Source organism: Pseudophryne corroboree, chromosome 3 (genome assembly GCF_028390025.1).
Source record: "Pseudophryne corroboree isolate aPseCor3 chromosome 3, aPseCor3.hap2, whole genome shotgun sequence".
In the NCBI taxonomy this organism is placed as follows: Eukaryota; Metazoa; Chordata; class Amphibia; order Anura; family Myobatrachidae; genus Pseudophryne; species Pseudophryne corroboree.
Genome location: NC_086446.1, coordinates 343783054 through 343794758, shown reverse-complemented (window position 1 = coordinate 343794758; position 11705 = coordinate 343783054). Strand labels below are relative to the sequence as shown.

Genomic DNA, 11705 nt, shown 5'->3' with positions numbered 1-11705 from the left:
AAACACAATCTCACACTCGCTGCTGTGGGTAATGAGCTGACCAGTTGGGTGTCATAGTTGAACCCACGAAATTGGTTCTCTGGTTTAGGAGAATGGGCCCAAAGTATTATTATGGATGTAGGGAAATTTCTTTTGTGTATTCTGGGAGTCGTCCTATTGGTTGGCCTGATATTTAGATGCGTTCGGGTTTTAACGAAGAGTAAAAGTAATACCAGGGTGATGAGTTTAAGGAGCGAGGACACTGTAATAACAACAACTAATTTGATGTATGACCCAATGATAGAGACAATGTTGTGATGAAAATGTGATTCCACGTTCCGTTTCTTTCACCCGTTTCTCCTTTGTTTACCTCCAAGGTACAAAGACATCTGCTTGGAAGAAGAATTTGACAACCTCTTTTATACAGACCATTGATGAACTATGCTACAAGCCCCCAATTTCCCTAGTGACTTTAACTTTTACGATAGCCCAATACTTTAGAGACTGTAACTTTATGGACAATGAAACAACTTTTGCTCGTTATTTATAGCAAAAGCACCGAGAGACATCAGACAACATGTACATCAAGACAAGACTTCAGACAAGACCTCAATCAGCGAATGCATATTAAACTCACATAGTTTACGACTGCATTTATAATAATTGCTTCTTATCTTCACCTCTACAACCTTCAGGTAATGACACACATAGTCGATAGGGAATATAGATACAGATATCAGCACTCGCATATCCCCCCATTCATGTATCATCAACTAAATGTGCTCCCCCATTTGTTGCAACCAAAAGCTGAAAAGAGCTCGGTAAAGTTTGACAGCCCATCCACAGACCCGTAATACGGGATAAGAAGGATTCAAATGTATACTTCGCAATACCTCGAAGCTTGATTTAAAACACGTACGGCACGATGATACATGACCCCTCAAACATGGATTCATACACACATGCTTCTAGTATCTCACTAGGTCATACCTTTTTCCCACCTGCTCCTCTCCTCCCTTTACCCAATCATAAAATGGTATTTACATTATGACATATATTTTTCTTTTTGAACTGTTTTAGGAAGTGGCAGTTATTGACGACTGCCAAAGTCGGAAAAATATCATGCTACACGTTGCCATATATTCACCTCATGCGCTTGCCCGCTGCACGTGCACAATCTCTCTCGTGCGGATACTCGCAGCTGCGTGATGGCGCCTCCTCGGCCATGCGCTCGAGCGCGTGGTATGTGCATTTACGGTAGAGTTTGTGTGCGTCTAGCGGGCGACTCAATCGTTAAATAATAAAACCAAATAGTATGTTTTATAGATAATGTTCCCCTTAATAATAACTGTAAGTTTGTTTAATGTAACTGGTCGCTGGACAGAGGAATTCCTCTTTGCATGATACGAAGGGTCAGACAGGGTTTGAGCAGTGGTGTTTGGTACCTAACTAAAGAACATTTTATTAGGAACAATCCGGTGCTGGTTAGGTAAAGATTAATCGCTCCTGCGTATAGTTATGTCTATTAGTAGTTTCTGGACATTTACTATATTTGCGGTTCATTATCCATGTTGCTGGAATTCTGAGATTCCCTCTCACCTGAGCAGTTTGATATAGTCACAGCCCACCTGTTCAAACTAACCTATGACCTTTTGTTATAATGCGGAGAGACATTCCTGTGTCCAATGAACAAGAAGATTGTAGGGCCCTTTGTAGTACACTGTATGCTGTGTATATAAGGGTCACTGTCCCCAGACCGGCCAGTACTCTCTCTCATCAACATTTATCTCTGATAATTGGAGGACTGGATCCGGTTGCGCTAGCGAGTGTTCCCCGTATGGTATGTTTCTCTGTGGCCACTTTGTTACCCGTTTTTAATGTTAGCCATTCATTCTTAGTCTATGTATTTGTGTTTGCGATCGTTCGCTATTGTGTATGTATCTGTTTAGTTATTAATGTTAGCCTGTAGTGTATGAACTGTTAACTGTTTTTTCCCTTTTACTTAGCTAAATATTGTTAGTAAAGGTGTTGGAACCTTAGCAAGGAGTGTGTTTCACCATTTGTTATTAAGGGTTGCTGAGCATCTCAATCGCTCAAACAGCTAGCTTACAGACCAAGGTTAAACAGTATTATATCATTGCAGTGTCTCAACACTAAGAATTACAGTATAAGCATACTCTGTGTAAGGTTTAAAAGGTTATTATCTGTGTGTACGCTCGCTGTGTGTATTCTGTACTCACAGCGTAGCATGTGTACGTAACTTGCGTACCACGTGCGAGGTCTTTGTACGCAAATAGCGTACGAAGTGCGTAGCACGTGCACGAGGGACAGCGGCCATTACGGCTTCACGATATTAGTAAATAGCTTGTGTTCTACGGTAAATAATCAGCTTTATCAGAGGTCAAGTGCTCTGGAGCAGGTTTTCATCCAGGATGTATATAGAGAATGTACTGGCGCTGGCTGAATTTCAAAATAATGAGCAGATATGTAACTTCAATAGAATTTTTTTTTATCACACATTTAATACATATACATTAAAAATATATATAAAAATTCCATTTAAAATAACTGGAGCTTCAAGAGGATAATCTATCGTAAGAATAAACACAAGTTTCCGACTTGATGGAGTCCGTTACAGCGATGTGATTGGACCACTTATATCCCCATCATAGGTGATTGTAATCGCTTCTGGCTAGGGCTTAATTTTCCAAACAGTCCTCAGTAATTTAAGTGTGAATATTACCCGTTCTTTTATGAGCGGTCCCCAGGGGTCTCAATTGCAATCGGAGATCCAATAGTAGTTGGGGATTGTCCCGGGTTTCCAGAAAAGGAACACTTATGAGGATCCAATGGGAGCTGAAAAAGTCCAATTGCTGCCAGATGGAATGCGAAGTAGCAGTGGGCGCAGTGCCAGTGGTCCGTAAAAATGCTCAACGCGTTTCGCTGGTCTTAGTAGCTGCCAGCTTCCTCAGGAGCATATGTCACATACTGCCCAGAACTTGTTTATATATCCTCTTTAATTAAGGGTGAATGAAACCAACTGACATCAATGAATGCTGGTGTAAAAGATCTAAATTAAAACAATGAATTAAAACAATGATAATAATAGAACCAATGTTCCACAGAAGGCAAATCTATTGGTACACATCTCATGTTTAACAAAATTGGAAAACGAGTGTTGGTTATCTATAAAGCAGCATATAACCTTATAAAATTATCAGCTACTTCCTGGTCACGTGATCCTCCCCGATCACGTGACCAGGTCTCCGCCAATCTGTATACTCTCTTGTGTGTTGCAGTCACGTGACTTGGCTAAATCACGTGGCCACATCAGTTGCATCCCTATTATTCATTCTGGACCGGAAGGGGACCATATTTGGTATTCATCCGGTCATGTGATCCTATTTGACCACGTGACTGGAGTCTGACAACCACTCCCACTGTACGGCACCAGGGCAGGACGTTGCGTTCCACTAACAATAGGGCTGCGTTCCACACGTTTCTATGGTGACTTAGTACCGGGATGCCTGGATTAACGAAGATACTTATGAAAGAACAGAGTGGTAAACAGCGTTTACGGCGCTAAGCGCCAGTGTCTATGTATTCTTTAGATATTAATAAAAACATAGTTGATTTAAACCAAATTGTCATGGAAACCAAATATTTGTTTGAAATCACATTAATATGGAAACCTTACTCACAACACGTGCATATCGAAAAAATAATAAATACAGTCAAAAATAAAAAGTAATAACATATAAATCAAGAAGTATTTGTTTAAAAAGAATAAATCAGGTCGGATGTATACCAATTAGTGCGGACTCATACTAATTTCAAAATAATATTTCAACTTGATAAAAATAAATAAATATAATTTAAAAATAAGTATGCATAAGTAATCTAACAGTTCATTCACATGATTGATTCCTGGTTTCATCAGGTGTATAATATAGTACTATCAAGTGACATAGTATCCAAGATTTCAGACTGTATTGACTAAAGATTGATAAAAAAAAAACTTAATAAAAAAATGGGTATTACATCTAATTATTTTATCTAAGACATAAAAAACAGTGATTAAAGTAAATTTGAAAGAAGTTATGAAGAGAAAGAATGTTGATTTAACCGGAGGGGTAGTTCTTGAGTTGTAGAGAATCCCCTAGGGGATGGTATTGAGTTCAATGCTTTCATTTAATCCATCTGGATGTAAAGAGTTGAATTTGAACATCCAATATATTTCTCTGCAGCAGAGCTTGTTAAATCTATCCCCACCCCTTGGTGTGGGTGCAATATGTTCAATACATACCATTGAAAGACTTTTAGGATCACCATCATGGATTTGGTCAAAATGACGTGAAACACTGTAGATTATTTCGTTTTTGAATATTACTGCGGTGTTCCATGAACCGCACATGGATAGATCTTGTGGTTCTGCCCACATAGTTCAGGCCACACCCACAGGTAAGTAAATAAATAATAAACTTAGAGGCACAGTTCATAAATGATCCAAGTTTATAAGGGTCATTGCTACCAGGTAGGTTCAAAATCATCATCTTTTTTTTTGGCATGTGTGTGCACGTTACGCACCTAGGTTTTCCACATCTATGGCATCCCATTGGTTTTGTGGTTAGCCATGTACATCCCACAGGAGTGTCTTTAGTCTCTTAGTCTATTTTTTCTATATACTATACAGAGTTTGGGGGGTAGTATTTCACATAGAACCTTATCCTGTTTTAGGACTCTATAGTTTTTAAAGATTATAGTTTTTATTGCATTGGCACAGTTATTATACTTACAGACAAAGGCTAGTTGTCTGTCTTTAGTAACCTTCTCTTCTTGATTATTTAAACATATGGATTTAGTTTTAAGTAAATTGGTCCTATCCATATGATAGACTTCTTCATATGCTTCCTTGAGAAGTCTATCCGGATATTTACGTTGTCTTAAGGAGTTCATTAATTCATTGGCCTGAGTAGTAAAAGTTTCTAAATTGGAACAATTGCGCCTCAGGCGCATTAGTTGCCCTTTTGGTATATTGTGTTTCCAAGGTGCATGATGTGCACTCTCATAGTGTAAATAGGAATATGTATTTACAGGTTTTAGATAAGTTGAAGTTACAATTTGATTATTGATATTCTCGAGGGTTACATCCAGGAAGTCTATCCGTTCCCTGTTATAGGTGTGCGTGAAAGATAAATTATAAGTGTTGGAATTAAGATGAGATACGAAAGAAGAAATAGAAGACAGATCCCCATCCCAAATAATAAACAGATCGTCGATGTAATGGCCATAGAAGACCAGGTTTGCCTCCCAGACGCTCCCCCACACAAGCGAATCCTCTAGGTCGCCCATGTATAGGTTAGCATAACTGGGGGCAAACCTGGTCCCCATGGCCGTCCCCATGACTTGAAGATAGTGCTGGTTAAGAAATAAGAAATAATTGTGAGAAAGTATAAATTAAATAGAATCAACAATAAAGATCTGGTGTTCTGCGCTGAGGTCCGCATCCCCGGACAATTTTTTAGATATTACACTCGTTCCAACTGAATGGGGAATGTGTGTGTATAGAGCTTGAACATCGAAAGTTATAAATGAATGGGTATCTTTCCATTGTATGGTTTGGATTTTGGTTAAAAAATGGGTGGTGTCACGAAGATGTGACCTCAGCGCAGATACACGTGGCTGAAGGAATGAATCTACATAAAAAGAAAGATTAGAAGTGAGAGAACTGACACCAGAGATAATAGGTCTCCCAGGGGGTGAGGTCAGTGATTTGTGAATTTTAGGAAGAAAATAAAAAGTGGGTGAAGTGGGAAATTTGGGTAACAGGAAACCACGTTCCTCCCTGGATATGACACCCGAGATCAGTGCTGAATCCAAATGGGATGTCAACTCCACGAGGAATAGATCAGTTGGCTTTTTATCCAGTTTTCTATAAAATTTTGTATCACATAATTGTCTATTGGCCTCGTTTATATAATCCGTTGTATTCATCACTAACAGACCCCCTCCCTTGTCTGCTTCCTTTATGACAAGGGAGGTATCCTTTGTGAGTTCCTTAAGGGCTCTTTTTTCTTGTCGGGTTAGATTAGATGCAAATTTGGAGCTCCCTTGATGTTGTCCTACCAGATGTTTGAAGTCCTCTAGGGTAATTTTATAAAAAAGACTCTATATTAGTACTTTTTGCACAATTGGGGAAAAACTCGGATTTCTTCATAAATTTAGTGAGTTCTCTAGTTTGTTCATAAATTTTAATTGTCTTTTCTACTTCTACATTGTTCTGTTCCCACAAATCTTTCAGGGCAGCAACTGCAAAATCGTCGTTGCTGTCCAGGGTTATGGGAACAAAATCATCATGCTTCCTTTGGAGATTTTTCCTGGCAAAATATAATTTTCTACACATGGTTCTCACATAGCGATTTAGTCCGACAAATAAATCTAACATATTAGGTTCACTAGTGGGGGAGAATTTGAGGCCCTTTTCTAAGAGGGAAAGCTCAGAATCATTTAAATTTTTGGAGGAGAGATTGAATACATTTTGTTTGTCTAATTTACTATCTGACAATCTTATTGCATTTTTCTTGGATTTTTCTTTCCTATTTCTCCCCCCTCTTCCTCCTCTTGGCTTGGGACTCTTCTCCTTTTTAACGCCCCCCCCATGAATATTTGTCTGGAAGATCCCTGAAGTTGGTTTTGGGGCGTGCCCCTAAACAAATCTCCTTTGTACTGATTTCCCGACTACTCTTAGGGGTAATGATTGGTTCATCTCTATAGGATGGTCTTCTCTCATTGTGAAAGCTTGCCCTCCTGTCTCTCTCATAGTGATGAGCATATAGTGACTTTTCTCTCCCTGATCTAAGTGGTCTATCTTCCCTGCTTTGCCTGAATTGTCTATCAAAGGTGGTGTATTGTTTTTGTCCCTCCCACCTTCTGGGATTCTGTCTCCTGTCTTTCTCTTCTCTTCTCTAGGTTTAACTAATCCTTCCTGTTTCTGGAGATCAATATTTCTATTCTTATCTCTATAGGATCGAACTCTATTGTGTTCATAGTCTCCTAGATCACGTTTAAACTTTTTCTGTTTGGTTTCCATAATAGTACGTTCATATTTAATAACCTTTTCATTAACCAATCTATCCTTTCCTACCACTCTGTCATCTTGACTGGATCTATCAATTGTTTTCTTAATCTCTTCTATTTCTTTTTCTATAATTTGTACTTTATTCATTCTGTGGGGGTAATTCTGAGTTGATCGCAGCAGGAACTTTGTTAGCAGTTGGGCAAAACCATGTGCACTGCAGGGGAGGCAGATATAACATGTGCAGAGAGAGTTAGATTTGGGTGTGGTGAATTCAATCTGCAATCTAAATTGCAGTGTAAAAATATAGCAGCCAGTATTTACCCTGCACAGAAACAAAATAACCCAACCAAATCTAACTCTCTCTACAAATGTTATATCTGCCCCCCCCTGCAGTGCACATGGTATTGCCCAACTGCTAAAAAATTTCCTGCTGCGATCAACTTGGAATTACCCCCTGTATCTGATGATTAATCCTATCAATGCAAAAGAACAATTATCTAATAGCTGATCCCATTCCTTCTAGTATTCTATGTCGTCTTGGAATATCGATGGTTTAAATAAACGTAAACCTCTAGGGATCTTTTTTTTTAAATCAAGATATTGTTGGAGGTTTATGCTGTCCAGCCAGTCCCTTGATTCGGCTTTAAGCAAATCCTCCATTTTATAGAATTTTTTGTTTATATCAATTTCATCAGGTACAGAACTCTTAGACATGGGTTCATCTAAATGTGACCAATAGGATTGCCTTCTGTTATTTTGTTCATTTAGATTGGAAAAACAGCTCATGACTGCAGCACTCACGGACCAAAAAGTACTAGTACAAGAAAATGTAAATGTGTGAGTTCGCTATCAACAGCAGCCTGTACAGGGGTGTTTAGTCCCTTAAAAAGGTGTGTACCCAAGAATAAATAGAGAATGTACTGGCGCGGGCTGAATTTCAAAATAATGAGCAGATATGTAATTTCAATAGAATTTTTTTTTTTATCACACATTTAATACGTATACATTAAAAATATATATAAAAAATTCCCTTTAAAATAACTGGAGTTTCAAGAGGATAATCTATCATAAGAATAAACAAGTCTCCGACTTGATGGAGTCAGTTACAGAGATGTGATTGGACCACTTATATCCCAATCATAGGTGATTGTAATCGCTTCTGGCTAGGGCTTAATTATCCAAACAGTCCTCAGTAATTCAAGTGTGTACATTGCTGCATTCATCTTTCCCTCCATCCAGACTAGTCTCCCAGTTCCTGCCACTGAAAAACATCCCCGCAGCATGATGCAGTCCAGAGCCGTTTCTTGCGGCAGGCGAGGCGTGCATTCGCAAACATAAGTATAACTTCTCTTTCTCTCGTTGTAGAAGGGAACTCTGACTGCCGTAATGTGTAAAATGGAGATTTAATGTATCAAGGGCATTGCAGTGTGTGGCATAATATGGTGCAGGGGACATTACTGTGTGGGGCTTAATATGGTAGAATTTTTTTTTCTTCCTGCGGTGGCTGTGATCTGTTGGTGCAGGGTCAAAAACCTGGGTGTAATGTAGTCTTTCCAGACGAGGCCATGCCCATTTTAATGAGACCATGCCCATTTTAACAAGGACATGCCCCCTTTCTGGGGGGTGCTCACAGTTTTAAAAAAATATATATATATTTATGGGGGGGGCGCATTTTTTTATGGCAATAGGGGGGGGGGGGGGGCGCATTTTTAAATCTTTCCCTGGGAGCCAAATTGCCTAGAAACAGCCCTGATGCTGCCACTGCCATGCTTCACTGTAGGGATGGTATTGGCCTGGTGATGAGCGGTGCCTGGTTTTCACCAAACATGATGCCTGGCATTCACGCCAAAGAGTTCAATCTTTGTCTCACCAGACCAGAGAATTTTTGTTTCTCATGGTCCGAGATTCCTTCAGGTGCATTTTGGCAAGCTCCAGGTGAGCTGCCATGTGCTTTTTACTAAAGAGTGGCTTCCGTCTGGCCACTCGACCATACAGGCCTGATTGGTGGATTGCTGCAGAGATAGTTGTCCTCTCTCCACAGAAGAATGCTGTAGCTCTGACAGAGTGACCAGAGGGTGTTTGTGGGTGGCAACTGACCGTTTTCAGGGAGTGTCTGCACAACTACAATACACTCCCCTAGTGGGCGGCGACTATCTGATCGCAGGGCTGCAAAAATCGCTGCCCAGCAATCAGGTCTGAATTAGGCCCTTTGTGTGTAGAATTTTGAGGGAAAAAATGAATTTATTCCATTTTGGAATAAGGCTGTAAAGTAACAAAATGTGGAAAAAGTGAAGCACTGTAAATACTTTCCAGATGCACTATGTATGTATAGCTCACTTGTATAAGGAAGCGTGTTTCTCCCCACAGAGATTATGCAGTCCCCCAGGCAATCTGCACACACTAATCAGGCTAGCAGCCCTATAAGGCTCTTGCACAGCTGAAAGCCCTGATTAGCCTTCTGTGAGGCCAAAGATCCGAACTGGGCCCAATGTCTGGAACTCTCTCTCTCTCTCTCTCTCTCTCTCTCTCTCTCTCTCTCTCTCTCTCTCCCCTTATCCAGCTTTTCCAGCAAACTGAAAAGGTTCAAACAAAACATTTTCCTAGAAGTTTTCATTTTCTAAAACATGTAAGACAAGAACCTGGGACAAACATACCTGCCCTCAAACATTATTCCAGTGTTCTTGTCACATAGCCCCCTCCCCTGTTTTGACCCCTAGGGCCAGAACACTTGTAGCCCCCAAACAGAAGATGTGGGACAATGCATCTGCGTTGGCCAATTGTGTACCCGTTCTATGTTCGACAGTAAACTTAAAATCTTGCAATGCTAGAAACCATCTAGTTACACGCGCATTCTGACCTCTATTTACATACATCCATTTTAAAGGGGCGTGAGCTGTCACTAGTCTGAACTGTCTACCCAAGAGGTAATATCTCAAGGTATCTAATGCCCACTTAATGGCCAAAGCCTCCTTTTCCACAATGGCATACCTTTTTTCATGCTCATTGAGTTTCCTACTCAAATAAATTATAGGGTGTTCGTCCCCATCTCTGGTTTGGGACAACACGGCCCCTATGCCTACCTCTGAGGCATCCGTCTGTACAACAAATTCTTTTGAAAAATCTGGTGTTATCAATACAGGTTGTGAACACAAAGCCACTTTTAACGCTTGGAACGCTTTTTCTGCATCAGGGTTCCATTTCACCATATTTGACTGCTTCCCTTTGGTAAGGTCTGACAACGGCACTGCTGTGGTCGCAAAATTAGGAATAAATCATCTATAGTACCCAGTTATTCCCAAAAAAGCCCTTACCTGTTTTTTATTCACTGGACGAGGCCAGTTTTGAATAGCATCAATTTTATTCAATTGGGGCCTAATGAGACCTCTACCTATGGGGAAGCCCAAGTATTTTACCTCCTCCATTGCGAGGCAGCACTTATTTGGGTTAGCAGTTAACCCTGCTTCTCTGAGTCCAGTACTGCTTGTACTTTAACCAAATGGGACCCCCAGTCTGTACTGTGAATTACCACATCATCCAAATAGGCAGCTGCATATTTTCTATGGGGCCTCAAAATGTTATCCATCACCCGTTGAAAGGTTGCTGGAGCCCCATGCAACCCAAAGGGTAACATCTTATACTGGTATAGCCCCTCTGGAACCGAAAAAGCTGTTTTTTCTTTTGCGCTATCAGATAAAGGTATTTGCCAGTAACCTTTGGTCAGGTCCAACGTGGTGAGAAACCTGGCTGTTCCCAACCTTTCTATAAGCTCATCCACACGGGGCATGGGGTATGCGTCAAATTTGGACACCTCATTTAACTTAAGAAAGTCATTACAGAAGCGTATGCTACCGTCTGGCTTTGGGATGAGAACTATGGGACTGGACCACTCACTGATAGATTCCTCTATGACTCCAAGTTCTAACATATTTTTAACTTCTTTAGAAACAGCTTCTCGCTGAGCTTCGGGAATCCTATATGGCTTTAAATGGACCCTGACCCCTGGTTCTGTGACAATGTCAGGTTTTATTATGGTCGTTTGGACAGGCAGCTCTGAAAATATCTCCCTATTTTGGATGAGAAATTCTTTAACCTGATTGTTCTGATCAGCTAATAATGTCTCTGACACCTTTACTGCGGGAAGCAATCGAGGTGAAGACACCGAAGGGCAAGGCTCCGCTGACAGAGACAACCTATCTTTCCAGGGTTTGATTAAGTTAACATGGTAGATTTGTTCGGGTTTTCTCTTTCCCAATTGGTATACTTTGTAATTAAACTCATTCACTTTTTCCCTAATCTCAAATGGACCCTGCTATTTAGCTAGGAACTTGCTTTCCACAGTGGGTACCAAAACATGAACTCTAACTCCAGGAGCAAATTCCCGTATCTTGGCACTCTGGTTATATACCCTCTGTTGAGCACTTTGGGCCTGTTCCATGTGCTCTCTGACAATGGGTACCATGGTGTTATGCACACCAGTGCCTGCAGGAATGTACTGGTGACTGAACTGTTATGCACACCAGTGCCTACAGGAATGTACTGGTGTTTGAACTGTTATGCACACCAGTGCCTGCAGGAATGTACTGGTGTCTGCAGGTGCTGTCCACGCCCCACTCAGACCTCACAGACTGTGAGCACAAAAACCAGCACC

The 11705-nt window shown here is 40.6% G+C and overlaps 1 long non-coding RNA gene across 1 annotated transcript in view; it reads right to left on the bottom strand.

The window, feature by feature from the left end:
• Window positions 1–2553: 2553 nt before the first annotated feature.
• Window positions 2554–11705, bottom strand: part of LOC135055515 (uncharacterized) — a 171526-nt gene continuing 162374 nt past the window's right edge. The window contains exon 3 of the long non-coding RNA XR_010243766.1: window positions 2554–3049. This is a non-coding gene — a long non-coding RNA (uncharacterized LOC135055515). The remainder of the gene's footprint in view (window positions 3050–11705) is intronic.